Source organism: Mustela putorius, unplaced genomic scaffold (genome assembly GCF_011764305.1).
Source record: "Mustela putorius furo isolate JIRA1106 unplaced genomic scaffold, ASM1176430v1.1 tig00537327_pilon_pilon_pilon, whole genome shotgun sequence".
NCBI lineage: Eukaryota > Metazoa > Chordata > Mammalia > Carnivora > Mustelidae > Mustela > Mustela putorius.
The window spans coordinates 378395-395088 of record NW_025422450.1 but is presented as its reverse complement, the minus strand read 5'-3'; the positions used below and the strand labels follow the sequence as shown (position 1 = coordinate 395088).

The 16694-nt window shown below is 35.9% G+C and overlaps 1 pseudogene; it reads left to right on the top strand.

The window, feature by feature from the left end:
- Window positions 1–3371: 3371 nt before the first annotated feature.
- LOC101677222 lies at window positions 3372–16599 on the top strand (annotated as a pseudogene).
- The last annotated feature ends 95 nt before the right edge of the window (window positions 16600–16694 follow it).

Below are 16694 nucleotides of genomic sequence, written 5' to 3'. Positions count from 1 at the left end.
TAGATACATATATATTTATAAATGCTATATTTTATCTATGGACTGATGCTTTTTCATTATATAATTTTTTTAATCTTTTGTAACAACTTTTAACTTAAAGTATACTTTGTGATATTAGTATGACCACTCTAGCTCTCCTTTGCTTATTGTTCACATGGTGCTTTATTTCCAATTTACATCCCTAAAGCTAAAGTGAATCTCTGATTGAAAATATGTAACTGGATCATATTTTTCTTAATCCTTTTTCCAATTTGCCTTTTATTGAACAGTTTAATCGTCTACATTTAATGTTATACTAACAAAGTAGACTTTCTGCAATTTTGTTTTTTCTTCACTGTATATTATTTCTCCCACCAATGCCTCTATTTATGCCCTCATTGCATGAAACTAATATTGCCTAAGGTGCCATTTCTGTTCTTTTTTTTGTTATCATATTATATAATCTTAGCTTATATTCTTGGTTCTTTCAATGGGAATTACAACTAACATGTTAATTTATAAAAACTTGGTTTATATTAACAGCAATTTTATCTCAATAGTGTACAAAAATTTGGGTCCTACATAACTCCACCCTTTTTGTTTTACTGTTATTGTGGTAAATCATATCTTTATGCATTATGTATCATCAATTTAATTTATAATTATTGCTTTATGTAGTTGCTTTTCAAAATCAGATAGAAAAAATGAATTATAAGAAAGATACATATATATTTGTGTTTTATATTTACCTAGAATTTGCCTGTGAAGACATCTGGACCTAGACTTTTGTTTCTTGGGAGTTTTTAAATTATTGATTGTTTCTTTTCTGCTTATCAATTTCTTAAAGTTTTCTATTTCTTCTTCCTATTGCAGTTTTGGTAGTTTAAATGTTTCTAAGGATTCATTCATTTCTTCTAAGTTGTCCAGTTTGTTCACATATAATTTTTCATAATATCCTATTATTATTATTTGTATTTCTGTGGTGTTGGTTGTCATGTCTCCTCTCTCATTTGTGATTTTATTTATTTGGTTCCTTTCTCTTTTCTTTTTGATAATGGAGAAAGGTTTTTCAATTTTATTAATTTTTCAAGGAACAAATTCTAGATTTCATTGATCTGTTCTATTATTGTTATTGTTATTATTATTGTTTAGTTTCTATATCATTTATTTCTCCTCTACTCTTTATTTCCTTCTTTCTGCTGACTTTAGGCTTCATTTGTTGTTCTTTTATTAGATTCTTTAGGTGTAAGGTTAGACTGTTTATGAGATTTTCCTTGTTCCTTGAAATAAGCCTGTATTGCTATATACTTCACTCTTAAGACTGTTTTTGCTACATCCCAAAGGTTTGGGACCATTGTGTTTTCATTTTCAGTTATTTCCATGTATTTTTAAAAATTTCTTCTTTGGCTTCCTCATTGACTCATTCATTGTTTATTAACATGTTAAACTTTCATATATTTGCAGTCATTTCAAATTTGTTTCTTGTGGTTGACTTCAGGTTTCACCGTGTTGTGGTCTGAAAATATGCATATTATTGCGGTATTTTGTTTTTGTTTTGTTTTTTGTTTGTTTGCTTTTGTTTTTGTTTTTGTTTTGTATTTGTTGAGGCCTGATGAGTAACTTAATATGTCATCTGTTCTGGAGAATGTCCTGTATGCACTTGGAAAAAAACGTGTATTTTGGTGTTTTAGGATGGAACATAATGAATATATCTGTTTAATTCATCTAGTCAATTGTGTCTTTCAAACTCCTTGTTTCCTTGTTTATTTTCTATTAGATGATATGTTCATTGATGTAAATGTGTGTTAAGGACCTCTACTATTGTTGTATTGTCAGAAATTAGTTCCTTTATGTTTGTTTTTAATTGTTTTATATATATGGTGTTCCATGTTGGGTACATAAATACTTAAAATTGTTAGATCTTCTTGTTGAATTGTCCCCTTTATTTTGATGTAATACCCTCTTCATCTCTTGTTACAGTCTGTGTTAAAGCCTAGCTTGTCCCTTATAAGTATTGCTACTTTTGTTTTCTTTTGATATCCATTTGCATGACATACATTTCCATCCCTCACTTTAAATTTGAATGTGTCTTTAGGTCAAAAATGAATCTCCTGTAGGCAACATTTAGATGGGTTTTATTATTTTATCCATTCTGACACCCTATATCTTTTGATTGGAGCATTTAGTCCACTTACATTCTGAATAATTATTGATAGATGTGTATTTAGTGACTTTTTAAAAAATATTTATTTGTTTGAGAGACAGAAGAAGAGAGAGCACTAATGGGGGTGAGGGGCAGGGGGAGAAGCAGACTCACTGCTGAGCAGGGAGCCTGACACAGGGCTCTATCCCAGGACCCTGAGATCCTGATGTGAGCAAAGGCAGATGCTTAACTGACTGAAGCCCCAAGGTGCTCCTATTTAGTACCATTTTATTACTTGTTTTATCATTATTTCTGGAGATTTTCTCTGATCCTCTTGTCTTTGTCACTTTTGGTTTTTCTTCTCCATTCACAGACTCCCCTTAAAATTTATTGCAGAGCTGGTTTAGTGGTCACAAACTCCTTTAGTTGTTCTTTGGGAAATTCTTTATCTCTCATTCTATTTGAGTGTTAGCCTTGCTGGATAGAATATTCTTGACTGTAGATATTTTCCATTTAGCACTTTGAATATATTATGGTATTCCTTCTCACTTGCCAGGCTTCTATTGAGAAATCTCCAGCCAGACTTACCAGTCTTCCCTTGTAAGTTAAGGACTTCTTTTGTCTTGCTGCTTTTAAGAATTTTTCTTTATCACTACTTTTTACAAATTGAATCATAATATGTCTTGTTCTTGATGGCAGTTCTCTGTGCCTACTGAATTTGGTTATCTGTTTCCTTTCCCAGATTAGGAAAATTTTCAGCCATTATTTCTTCAAATATATTTTCTAAACCCTTGTCTCTCTCTTCTTCTGGTACTCCTATAATACAAATGAAGTCACTAAGTTCCTAAGTCTTTTCTCATGTTGCATGATTCTTCTGTCTCTATTTTGTTCAGCTTATTTTCCATTATTTTTGTCTTCTATATCTCTAATTCATTTCTCTCCTTCTTCTAGCCTCTTGTGCATTGCATCAAACCGGTTTACAATCTCCGTAGTTGCATTCTTTACTTCTGACTGCTACTTTTTCAGCTCTTTAATCTATGTGGTAAGTATCTCCATGTCTTCCATTTTTCTCTCAAACCCAGTGAGTATCCTTATGATTGCTGCTTTAAATTATCCACCAGGCATGGTACATAAATCTGTTTTGCTTAGACTTCTGTCCATGGCCTTATCTTTTTCATTTGGGATGAATTCCTCCATTTTGGCATTTTTCTAGGTCTCTGCCCTCTTCTCTCTGTTAAAAAAACGGGTCATGTTTCTTGCTCCTGAGAATAATGGCTTTGTGAAGAAAAAGTCATGCAGTGTCCAGGGCCTGATGCTTCAGAGAGTCTGTGGTGTGTTTTTGTGTGTGGCCTGCTATTGTGATTGGGCTACTTTCTCCTTTAGGCTAGTCATCTGCAGAGGCTCTCCTTGCTTACAATGGGCAGTGTTTTGTCCCTGGCCAGAATGGAGCGAGTGTTAAAGGAGACCTGATGCTAGTTCCACTAAACTAAAGCCCTGCAGGACTCTCTGGTTGGTAGCAGTGTTGTGAGCAGTGCTTTCTTCTGGTTTTACAGCTAAGAGTTCCACTGTGCTTGAACTAAGCAAGTCTGACTTAAAAAGGATGTACTGGCAGAGCACAGGCATGTGGGACTTGGTGTAAGCAAGTTAAGTAGCCTTTGTTAGTGCTGTGTTGCTTCCCAAGGGTGGTTCTTTGTTAATGCTGAGGTTTGGGGAAGGGAAAGGGTTCCAGCCAGCTCCTTTGTCCCCAGACTGGTGTCTCCATGAATGCTGCCTCTCATGGATATGCTCCAAAAAGAGAGAATAATATCACCACTGTGTTCCCTAGGCATTCTTCAAATCACTACCCTTATGCCATCTGTACCTGTGTTGTCTGCCTGCCTTATATCCATCACAGCACAGTGCCCTCTGGTCTCCATCCCGCCTAGAACCACTGACCTTTAACTCTAGATTTTAAGCCCTGCTGGTTACAAGAACTCATGAAATTCAGCACCTGTCTTTCCCAACCAATGGCTTTGGGGAAAAGTTCTTCTTGTTCATTTCCCTCTGTGCTCTACTCTCTTTTTACCTTATCTGCAATGATGGTGCCCTCCCCTCTGTAGTACCTGTGACTCATTTCTCCCATAAGCCACCATCTCTTCTACTTTCTTCAATGTGACCTCTTCTCTCCTTTTAGCTGTGGAATTTGTTCTGTCAATCTTCAGATTGATTCCTGGGGCATTTAGAATGATTTAATAGTTATCTTTCTGTGTTTGTACAGTGAGGTGAGGTTGGGGTCTTCCAATTCCACTGCCATTTTCTCATCACAACCCTTAAACACTCTGATTTTTAACCCACATTTTAAAATTAAATATCACATCCTATGTAACTTTTCTCCTGTAACAATTATTTACTTTTTTTCTCCTATACCAGCATTCTATGGAATGTAGAGGAGGATTGGTGTTTTGCAAATTCATGGGCCTGAGTTTCAACTTGGCATTCAAAACGTTATCAAATAATTTATCAGTGTCCTTTATGCACACTACATCTCTTTTAAACCTTCAGTAACACCTTCAAAAACGTATGTCCTTAATTATTCAGTCTCCACACCTTGAACTTTTAATCCATACAACAGTTTCTCTTTTTGCACAATATAAAATTCTTAAACATCCTGCTCTTCTATCACAAATTCATGTCTTTTTATTTTTATTTCCTTTCATCATGAAAATTATATTCTACTTCCTATAAATTTTCTTTCCCTTTCTTAAAAATCTCATTTTCTTAGACTATTTTCTCTTTAAAAATTTGCTTTTTCACTTAGCACACCTTCTCAAATTTTTTCCCATTTACTCTTTTTTCTTCATATGAAAATACTCAGTTCACACCATTATTAATTAAAAAAACTATACTTATGGTTTATAAGTCAAAATCAACAGAAAAAAGCAAAATCAAGTTTTTTATGCAGTGTCTCCATACACTTTTATCATCATCAAGGCACTTAGAAAAAAAATAACAAAAAAAAAAAAAAAGCACTCTGAGTAATTATGTTTTAAAAATGGGACACATGACAATCTAATCGTATGTCAATTCATTTTTTTTAATCCAATCCTTACATTTTTATTCAAACTCCTTGAAGTAGTTGACTGTAATGGCTGCCCTCAATGGAGGAGATTTATCCCACCAAAGAAAATTTAGAAATTTCTGTTTATGTTTTTCCTTCTTATAAATTGGGACATTGCTAATGGCATCTAGTGGAAGTTGTTGAATAACTACAATACATACAGGGCATTCTCCCACAACAAAGAATTATCCAGACAAATATGTCAATAGTGGTGATGATGAGAAACCCTGATCTATAGTCATTTATATTTTCACAGTCTAATCTATTGCTAAGATTTCAGTGAAGGCTTTGAACATGTTTCTATACAGAACTGCTTTTCTTAAAATTTTACTTACTTATTTGACAGAGAGAGAAAGAGAGAGAGAGCTCAAGTAGGCAGAAAGGCAGGGAGAAGGAGAAGCAGGCTCTCTGCTAAGCAGGGAGTGCGATGTGGGTCTTGATTCCAGAACCCTAGAATCATGACCTGAGCTGAAGGCAACCACTTAACTGACTGAGCAACCCAGGTGTCCCTATACATAACTTCTGAAATCTAAACCATCCTTGTTACCTGTGATAATGCATATTCTTGTCAGTTTTCTTTCTTTCAGCAGAGCATCCCTTCTCAATCAGGACTTTAAGAGAAAATGAAGCCCTAGTGACTTAAAACATCCATTATATGTAATGAATTAACTTTTCTTCTATATATATAGAATGTTACTAGTTATTTATATTCCTTTTAGAATGGACAAAATAGTCACTCAAATAATTTACTGTAGGGCCTAATTCTTTTGTGGAACCTCAGCCCAAGGAAGGGTGTACTAGAACATTATGAAGGGGAATAATGAAGAAAAAATTCAGTAGGAAAAATGGAAAACAAATAAGAAATGCTTAAAAAATGAAAATGACAATAAAAACTTAGTGTAATTTAACTGAACTCTCCAGATTAAAGACAAATATATCTATATTATATTTAAAAATTAAGTTCCTTGAGTATTACACTGTATGATATTAATAATTGCAATCATAAGGCTGAAGAAGCAGAAAGTTATAAAATAAAGGAATACATATGGTTAGATCATTTAAAGAAAAGGGTTATATGAAGAGTTATTAATGATCATAGTATATACCAAAGTAAAGCACTTGTAACTTTATTAAGTAAATGGAACAAATTATTCTTTAAGGCGAAGGTATATTTGAAAAGTAAATAGAAACAATAAATATTAAGAATTCAATTCATGAAGAATGAACACAACTTGTATGTGTCAGATAATAAAATTTCAATATATATGACTATAGTTGAAAGAAAGTAAACTTTATAAAACCAGCATCATTGTGATGGGTTTTATTAAAATTTACACTGTACTTAAAAGTTGGACAGATGTTACTTAGTTCAAGATGTAGGAAGATTTCAGTAAAACATATATCAAGTTAGATATTGTGATTTTATTGATTTAGTTTACATCTAAAATAACATTCTTATGTTTTTGAGTTTTGACAAATATATACACCTTGTTTCTACCAACCCAAAAAAGGAATAGAATTTTGAGCATCCCAGAAATCTTTTTTTTTTTAAGGTTTCATTTACTTATTTGACAGAGAGAGGCACAGTGAGAGAGGGAACACAAGCAGAGGGAGTGGGAGAGAGAGCAGCAGGCTTCCCGCTGAACAGGAAGCCTGATGTGGGGCTCAATCCCAGGATCCTGGGATCATGACCTGAGCTAGAGGCAGATGCTTAACAACTGAGCCACCCAGGCACCCCCAAAAAGCTTCTTTATATTCCTTTCCAGTGGACTCCTCTACCTTGAAGCAAATATTGTTTTTATTTCATTCACTATAACTGTTTAATGTTGAGTCTATCAGAAATTTGTTTCCTGTATTGCTATTATTTCATTATGTGACTATATGACAAATGTTTATCCAATTACCTACTGATAGCTGTTTTTGTTATTTCTAGTGTTTGAACTTTATGAATAATTCCACTTAAACATTGTTATATAACTCTTTTGTGGATACTTGTTTACATTTTGCTTGAGTAAATATCATGATTGAAATCATCACCTCATACCAGAAAAATAAGTTTAAGTTTATAAGACACTGATAAATTAAATTCCAACTGGTTGTACCATTTTTTGTTCCCACCATCGGTGTTTGAATATAATACAATGTGAAAACCAGGGAATTACCCTGGATACAACTCACACCTCTTATTCAGATATCATCAGTTTCACATGTACTTGCATTTGTGTGTGTGTAGTTCCATGCAATTTTGTCACATGTATGAATTCATATAGCCACCAGCTCAATCACAACACAGGGCTGTTGCATCACTACAAAGATTTCCCTCATATTATCCCTTTGTCACCATAGTATATGGCCATACGCATTCTTTCCCCAGTTCCTGACTCCTGGCAATAGCTAAACTATTCTCCATCTCTTTAGTTTTATCATTTTGAGAGGAAGTTTTTCTAGGATGCATGTGGGAAAAGATGAAGAATTGGGACCATTAATGAAGTTGACATACCATTCAGGAATACAGCTAATTAGAAAGTGGTAACTGCTAAAGGAAAAGAAAACATTGCAGTAGATGGAGACTACTGACAGCTGCAGAACAGGGAGGGGTTCAATTTGAGCAGGTCATCCTGGACAGGACTTTGTGAGAAGATGATACTTGAGTAAGATCTGGAGGAGATAAGGGAGTTGTCTGAGTAGATTTCTGGATGAAGAAGTTTCCAGTCAGAGGAAACAACTACAACAAATTCTGTAAGACAGGAACATGCCCAGTATTGTTAAGGAATGGAAAGAAGCTGATATGAATGGTTTGAAGGAGCCAGAAGTACAGTAATTGGAGAAAAGGTCAGAAAATTAACAGATTCATATGACATCTAATAAGCCATTAACATAACATTTATTTTAAGTTGAGTGAAATAGGGAGATGATATGGATCATTGAGTAGAAAAATGACACATTTTGACTTATGTCTCTAGTAAAATATTCAACAGTTATTATTGCTGATGTAGTAAGATTAGTCAGTAGGACGAGAAAGAAAACAAGGGGACTATTGTTAAAGTGATCCAGGCAATAACTGATGGTATCTCTGTCTAGTTTGTGAATTGTTAAAGTGGTGAAATGTGGTTGAATCTGGAGCAGTTTTTTTGTTTGTTTGTTTTTTCCCCTGGGGGTAAGAGATGATTGCAGAGGAATATGAATTCCTAGGCATTAAGGAGAACATAAATGTGGGAATGAGATATCATGCAGACTAAAGCTAAAAGAATTAAGAATGCATCTGAGACAATGTCTGGAAACCAGAGAGGGAAAACAAGGTGAAAAGAAAGAGAATGGGAGGGGTTGTCAAAACAGAAACCTCTATCTAGTTGCATAGTTGTTTATTGTTTAATCAGAGGGCTCCTAAGTGGCAGTTATTTACATAAGAATTTATTAGATGACAGTATATTAGATGAGAGTATGATGAGAGTATATTAGAGGAGACTATTGACTTAGCATGGTAGAGCATAATCTTAAATCCTTTGCTTTGGGTATTTGCTTTTCTTGTTGATTGTTTTTAATACATACTCTGTACCTGTACACACTTTTCCTTCCCTTCAGCTTCCAGGATCTTGGTCTCAAGCCCACATGGTTTAACCGTGATCTAACAAGAAAAGTCAGTCACATGACTGACATATCTGAGTCTAAACAATTAGCAAGACTTAGCTCTGATTCCATCTCCCAACTCTTGGAAAATGGGAACATAGCATATCTTAGTATTCCAACCATAAATTCTGATAAAAAGAATATTTTAGAGTTGGGGAGTTTCAGTGAATATTAGATTAAAGGGAATAAAACTCATGTGTAAAATTCCACAGTGAAATTGTAGGAATTCATGAATTTACCAACGTTATTAAGTATAAGAATAATATTTCTTTAGAAACAAAACATACAGAAAACACAATTTGAAAAAGATATACAATTCATGTTATCATCAAAATCATAAAATACTTAGAAATAGTATTCTTATAGCTAAAAATCTTGGTAAAATCATTAATGCCAATAACTTAACTATGACATTTTTTTCAGTGGCTAAATGAACAATTATTTCACTTGCATCTGAATAAATACTAAGAAAAAGGCTCAAAACCTCAATATTCTAAGTTTATGGTTAAAATATCTATTATTAAAAGAGATTTAAATTATCACACAATTGATCTATGGATTCAGTGCAATCTCAAGTGAAACCTAAACATAAGACATCTGCTTTGGACCAAAAGAGAGTTATAAGGGCTTGAAACAAAAAAAAAAAAAAAAAATTGAATAAAATAAATGAAACAATAGTTTTTGAGACATTGGACATTGGAAATTGAAGGACAATGATAACAGAGATAGAAAACAAATGATGTAAGCCCTATAATTGTCTCAGCTGACTGCCTAGATAAAGTTTCCAGGAACCCCAGAAGAATCTACTTTACTTTCTAATTTGTGAATCCATCTTGGAATCCAGAGGAACCAAAAGTGGCTAAGGTTTGCAAAGTTCCAGAGAAGAAATAACTGCACACACAGAAGGAAAGAACATCCTGGAGATCTGCAGAGGGCTCCTCTTAGTCTTCACCTGAGCATTGAACATTATATATATATATATGTGTGTGTGTGTATGAATATATGTATGTGTGTGTGTGTATGTGTGTGTGTGTGTATAAAAAACTATCCCATGGTGGAAAATGAACCACATGAGAAGATTAAAGGGAACAATCATTATTATCCACACAGGGTCCAGAATAGTTCTAGTCTCCAACAGTCAAAGTGTAAACCTCACAACTCATGAGACATCAGGTAGAGTACTGAGAACAGTTTTACTTTAGTAGGGGGGAGAATTTAGCTGTACATTAAACAGTGTTTTAGATTCTAACAATCCTAAAAACATGCCCAAAAGGATCAAATCATATGAAGAAACTGTGTTTTAGAACAAATCTTAAAACTATTTATGGAGTGCAAAAATATCTACCACCTAAAAAGGTAATTTTTACCAAACAATGTTTGGCATGCAATTGAAAGTTACCAGCCATTCAGAGAAACAAGAAAATATGACTCCACAAACAGGAGAAAGTTCAAACAAAAGACAAGTAACCAGAAGTGACATAAGTGATAGAATTAGTATATAAAGACATTAAAATTTAGTTTAACTATATTTCATAGGCTCGTGAAGCAAGAGGAAAGATTGACCATATTAAGTAGAAATATGGAATATACATATAAAAGGCACAAATTAAAATTCTAGATAGGAAAACTACAATGTTCAACATGAAGACTACACTAGATAGGATTAGCTGCAGGTTAGAGATTGCAAAAGAAAAGATTAATGACTTTGAAGACAGAGTCTTATCTGCAATGAGATCCTGAAAAATAAGAAATTGGGGGAGAAATAGAGTGCATCAATCAGCTGTGAGACAACTCAAATGGGCCAAAATATCTGATTTGAAGAAATAATGACCCAAATTTTTCTCAGATTTGTTGCAAAATAAATCCAAAGATTTGTATCTTTACTAATACAAAAAAAAAAAAAACTAAATCAAAGCACATCATAGTCAAATTTCTAAAAACAAGTGACAAAAAGAAATATCTTAAAAGCAGCCAGAGAGGGGGGAGGAGTCAAGATGGCAGAGAAGTGGCAGGCTGAGACTATTTCAGCTAGCAGGAGATCAGCTAGATAGCTTATCTAAAGATTGCAAACACCTGCAAATCCATCAGCAGATCGAAGAGAAGAAGAACAGCAATTCTGGAAACAGAAAAACAACCACTTTCTAAAAGGTAGGACTGGTGGAGAAGTGAATCCAAAGTGATGGGAAGATAGACCCAGAGGGGAGGGGCTGGCTCCCGGCAAGCGGCAGAGCAACGGAGCACAAAATCAGACTTTTAGAAGTCTGTTACACTGAGGGACATCGCTCCAGAGGCTAAACCAGGGCAAAGCCCACGCGGGGTCAACGAGGCCTCAGGTCCCGCAGGGTCACAGAAAAATCAGGGGTGTCTGAGTGTTGCAGAGCTTGCGGGTATTGGAACAGGAAAGCCGGCTACAGAGACAGAGCTGACAGTAAGCTGGCAGCGCGGTGTTACTTTGAACCAGCCACAGGCTCGGTGAGTTGGGAGCGCGGCCTGAGGTCAGGCAGACGGGAGTAACTGGGTGCTGTTCTCTGAGGGCGCACTAAGGAGTGGGGCCCTGGGCTCTCGGCTCCTCTGGGCCGGGGACCAGGAGGCCGCCATTTGTATTCCCGTCCTCCGGAACTCTACGGAAAGCGCTCAGGGAACAAAAGTTCCTGAAAGCAAACCCGAGCGGATTACTCAGCCCGGCCACTGGTAAGAGCGGTGCAATTCCGCCTGGGGCAAAGACACTTGAGAATCACTACACCAGGCCCCTCCCCCAGAAGATCAACAAGAAATCCAGCCAAGACCAAGTTCACCTACCAAGGAGTGTGGTTTCAATACCAAGGAGAGCAGCAGAATTCCAGAGAAGGAGAAAGCAAAGCACGGAACTCATGGTTTTCTCCCTGTGATTTTTTTTTTAGTCTTGCAGTTAATTTAATTTTTTTTTTCATTTTTTTTTCTCTCGCCTTCTGGTAAATTTTTTTTTAACTTTTACCCTTTCCTTTTTTAACGTTTTTTTAACGAGTTTATCTAATATATATATTTTTTCTTTTTTATATTTTTTTATTCCATTTCTTTTTTTAAATCGTTTCTTTTTTTTTTTCTTTCTTCCTTTTTGAACCTCTTTTTATCCCCTTTCTCCCCCCTCACAATTTGGGATCTCTTCTGATTTGGTTAAAGCATATTTTCCTGGGGTTGTTGCCACCCTTTTAGCATTTTTACTTGCTCCTTCATATATTCTTATCTGGACAAAATGACAAGACGGAAAAATTCACCACAAAAAAAAAGAACAAGCCGCAGTACCGAAGGCTAGGGACCTAATCAATACAGATATTGGTAATATGTCAGATCTAGAGTTAAGGATGACAATTCTGAAGGTTCTAGCTGGGCTCGAAAAAGGCATGGAAGATATTAAAGAAACTCAACCACAAAAGGAAGTTTGGAAAGAACCCAAATACATGGAGACTAAACAGCATCCTTCTAAAGAATGAATGGGTCAACCGGGAAATTAAAGAAGAATTGAAAAAAAATCATGGAAACAAATGATAATGAAAATACAATGGTCCAAAATCTGTGGGACACAACAAAGGCAGTCCTGAGAGTAAAATATATAGTGGTACAAGCCTTTCTCAAGAAACAAGAAGGGTCTCAGGTACACAACCTAACCCTACACCTAAAGGAGCTGGATAAAAAACAAGAAAGAAACCCTAAGCCCAGCAGGAGAAGAGAAATCATAAAGATCAGAGCAGAAATAATGAAATAGAAACCAAAAAAACAATAGAGCAAATCAACGAAACTAGGAGCCGGTTCTTTGAAAGAATTAATAAAATTGATAAACCCCTGGCCAGACTTATCAAAAAGAAAAGAGAAAGGACCCAAATAAATAAAATCATGAATGAAAGAGGAGAGATCACAACTAACACCAAAGAAATACAAACTATTATAAGAACATACTATGAGCAACTCTACGCCAACAAATTTGACAATCTGGAAGAAATGGATGCATTCCTAGAAACATATAAACTACCACAACTGAACCAGGAAGAAATAGAAAGCCTGAACAGACCCATAACCAATAAGGAGATTGAAACAGTCATTAAAAATCTCCAAACAAACAAAAGCCCAGGGCCAGACGGCTTCCCGGGGGAATTCGACCAAACATTTAAAGAAGAACTAATTCCTATTCTCCTGAAACTGTTCCAAAAAATAGAAATGGAAGGAAAACTTCCAAACTCATTTTATGAGGCCAGCATCACCTCGATCCCAAACCAGACAAGGATTCCATCAAAAAAGAGAACTACAGACCAGTATCCTTGATGAACACAGATGCGAAAATTCTCACCAAAATACTAGCCAATAGGATTCAACAGTACATTAAAAAGGATTATTCACCACGACCAAGTGGGATTTATTCCAGGGCTGCAAGGTTGGTTCAACATCCGCAAATCAGTCAATGTGATACAACACATCAATAAAAAAAAAGAACAAGAACCATATGATACTCTCAATAGATGCTGAAAAAGCATTTGACAAAGTACAGCACCCCTTCCTGATTAAAACTCTTCAAAGTGTAGGGATAGAGGGCACATACCTCAATATCATCAAAGCCATCTATGAAAAACCCACCGCAAATATTATTCTCAATGGAGAAAAACTGAAAGCTTTTTCGCTAAGGTCAGGAACACTGCAGGGATATCCATTATCACCACTGCTATTCAACATAGTACTAGAGGTCCTAGCCTCAGCAATCAGACAACAAAAGGAAATTAAAGGCATCCAGATCGGCAAAGCAGAAGTCAAATTATCACTCTTTGCAGATGATATGATACTATATGTGGAAAACCCAAAAGACTCCACTCCAAAACTGCTAGAACTTGTACAGGAATTCAATAAAGTGTCAGGATATAAAATCAATGCACAGAAATCAGTTGCATTTCTCTACACCAACAGCAAGACAGAAGAAAGAGAAATTAAGAAGTCAATCCCATTTACAATTGCACCCAAAACCATAAGATACCTAGGAATAAACCTAACTGAAGAGGCTAAGAATCTATATTCAGAAAACTATAAAGTACTCATGAAAGAAATTGAGGAAGACACAAAGAAATGGAAAAATGTTCCATGCTCCTGGATTGGAAGAATAAATATTGTGAAAATGTCTATGCTACCTAAAGCAATCTACACATTTAATGCAATTCCTATCAAAGTACCATCCATCTTTTTCAAGGTAATGGAACAAATAATTCTAAAATTTATATGGAACCAGAAAAGACCTCAAATAGCCAAAAGGATATTGAAAAAGAAAGCCAACGTTGGTGGCATCACAATTCCGGACTTCAAGCTCTATTACAAAGCTGTCATCATCAAGACAGCATGGTAGTGGCACAAAAACAGACACATAGATCAATGGAACAGAATAGAGAGCCCAGAAATAGACCCTCAACTCTATAGTCAACTAATCTTCGACTAAGCAGGAAAGAATGTCCAATGGAAAAAAGACAGCCTCTTCAATAAATGGTGCTGGGAAAATTGGACAGCCACATGCAGAAAAATGAAATTGGACCATTTCCTTACACCACACACGAAAATAGACTCAAAATGGATGAAGGACTTCAATGTGGGAAAGGAATCCATCAAAATCCTTGAGGAGAACACAGGCAGCAACCTCTTCGACCTCAGCCGCAGCAACATCTTCCTAGGAACATCGCCAAAGGCAAGGGAAGCATGGGCTAAAATGAACTATTGGGATTTCATCAAGATCAAAAGCTTTTGCACAGCAAAGGAAACAGTTAACAAAATCAAAGGACAACTGACAGAATGGGAGAAGATATTTGCAAACAACAATCAGATAAAGGACTAGTGTCCAGAATCTATAAAGAACTTAGCAAACTCAACACCCAAAGAACAAATAATCCAATCAAGAAATGGGCAGAGGACATGAACAGACACTTCTGCAAAGAAGACATCCAGATGGCCAACAGACACATGAAAAATTGCTCCATATCCCTCGGCACCAGGGAAATACAAATCAAAACCACAATGAGGTATCACCTCACACCAGTCAGAATGGCTAAAATCAACAAGTCAGGAAATGACAGATGCTGGCGAGGATGCGGAGAAAGGGGAACCCTCCTACACTGTTGGTGGGAATGCAAGCTGGTGCAGCCACTCTGGAAAACAGCATGGAGGTTCCTCAAAATGTTGAAAATAGAACTGCCCTATGACCCAGCAATTGCACTACTGGGTATTTACCCTAAAGATACCAACGTAGTGATCCAAAGGGGCACGTGCACCTGAATATTTATAGCAGCAATGTCCACAATAGACAAACTATGGAAAGAACCTAGATGTCCATCAACAGATGAATGGATCAAGAAGATGTGGTATATATACACAATGGAATACTATGCAGCCATCAAAAGAAATAAAATCTTGCCATTTGCGACAACATGGATGGAACTAGAGTGTATCATGCTTAGCGAAATAAGTCAAGCAGAGAAAGACAACTATCATATGATCTCCCTGATATGAGGAAGTGATGATGCATCAAGGGGGCTTAAGTGGGTAGAAGAAGAATCAATAAAACAAGATGGAATTGGGAGGGAGACAAACCATAAGTGACTCTTAATCTCACAAAACAAACTGAGGGTTGCTGGGGGGAGGGTATTTGGGAGAAGGGGGTGGGATTATGGACATTGGGGAGGGTATGTGCTTTGGTGAGTGCTGTGAAGTGTGTAAACCTGGTGATTCACAGACCTGTACCCCTGGGGATAAAAATATATGTTTATAAAAAAATGAAAAATTAAAAAAAAAGGCAGTTGGAGATGAAAGCAACATTATGTAAAGTGGAACAAACATGAAAATGACAGCAGACTTCTCAGTTAAAATAGTGTAACCCAGATGTGAGAGAAATAGTATTTTTAAAGTATGAAAGAAAATCATTTGCCATTCTAATGTTTATGTGATTCCAAGAAATGCCAAGTAACTAAAACAATCTTGAGAAAGAACAACAAAGAGACTACGTCTGGCTCCTGCTCTCACAGAAGGAGAGACAGTTCCAGGGCAAGTGAGAGTCAGATGGCACCAAACAGTTCTGTGCCTCACTGAGAAAATAATTACACATGTATAGAGGATATCCTAAGAAGAAGCCAAGAGGAAAATATCATCATATGCATTCTTTATGAAAACTTGCCTATAAGACCACAAGAAGAAGCAAGTAGATGCTTCAGTCAGTCAAATATTCAGTTTTATAAGAAGAGCTTAGCGAATTGGAGGATCATGTCTGCTAAATAGAAAGGAAAATTTGAAGACACGGCAAAGGCAAGAAAGGCTCATTATGAAAGAAAAATTAGAACTTATATCTCCCCTAAAGGAGAAGCAAAAAGGATGTTTGAGGGTCCCAAATGCACCCAAGAAGACTCCTTCAGCCTTTTTCTTGTTTTGTTCTGAGTATCACCCAAAAACCAAAAGAGAACTTCCCAACCTATTCATTAGTGATGTTGCAAAGAAACTGGGAGAGACGTGGAATAACACTGCTGCAGATAATGAGCAGCTTTTTGGAAAGAGGCTGCTAAGCTGAAGGGAGAAGTACAGGAAAGATATTGCTGCAGAGCAAGCTAAAGGAAGTCTGATGCATCAAAAAAGGGGAGTAATCAAGGCTGTATAAAGCAAAAAAAAAAAAAAAAAAAAAAAAGGAAGAAGAGGAAGACAAGGATATGAGGAGGAGGAGGAAGATGAAGAAGATGCATATGAAGAAAATGATAATGATGAATAAGTTCTAGTTCAGTTTTTGTTTTGTTTTTATTTTATTTGTTTTGTTTTGTTTTGTTATTGGTCTATAAAGCACTAAAGGCCTGTACAATATTTTTT